At 28.5% G+C, this 648-nt stretch overlaps 1 protein-coding gene across 1 annotated transcript in view; it reads right to left on the reverse strand.

The window, feature by feature from the left end:
- The window catches only part of LOC107675762 (mitoguardin-2-like), a 12,542-nt gene that overhangs the window by 11,606 nt on the left and 288 nt on the right, over positions 1 to 648 (reverse strand). The window lies entirely within an intron of this gene.

The raw sequence follows: 648 nt of genomic DNA on the forward strand, positions 1-648 counted from the left end.
TAATCAGACTTTGAAATAAAGAAAAAACACACAAATTACAGAAATATATGTATATATACAAATATTTTTGTATTAAATATATTAAAGTATTATAATTACTTTGTATTACAATGAAAATTTAGGATTTATTTATATACACACACATTTATATACATACATACATATATTTTTTTAATATTTAACATTGGAGGTCTGTGCTGTAAAGGCGATTAAAAAAAAGTTATAAAGAAAAAAAAAGACAAATTACAGAAACATCTGCAGAAATATCTGTACAGCAAGTCAAACGATCATGTCATAATCTGACAGCCAGTTACAGAGAAAAGTGTTTCTTGAGGAATCCGTTTTTTCTCAGAAATCTAAAGGTTTATGTTGAGAACTCAATATATGAGATCAACAACCCTGCAACTACATGATATACATACATGCAGAACAGAAGTCACTGGCAGCTACAAAATCACACAGATTGTGAATGAGCAGAATCTCTTCCTTTTAAATCAATTTATGTCATTATTATTTATTTATTTTATTATTATTACTATATTTATACTCATTCATAAATAAACTGCTCCTCTGTGTGTCCATGTCCTTAGCAGCTGCACGCTTTAGCATTAACTTAGCTCAACACACACACACACACACACACACACA

Source organism: Sinocyclocheilus anshuiensis, unplaced genomic scaffold (assembly GCF_001515605.1).
Source record: "Sinocyclocheilus anshuiensis isolate Anshui unplaced genomic scaffold, SAMN03320099.WGS_v1.1 scaffold708, whole genome shotgun sequence".
Taxonomy (NCBI): domain Eukaryota; kingdom Metazoa; phylum Chordata; class Actinopteri; order Cypriniformes; family Cyprinidae; genus Sinocyclocheilus; species Sinocyclocheilus anshuiensis.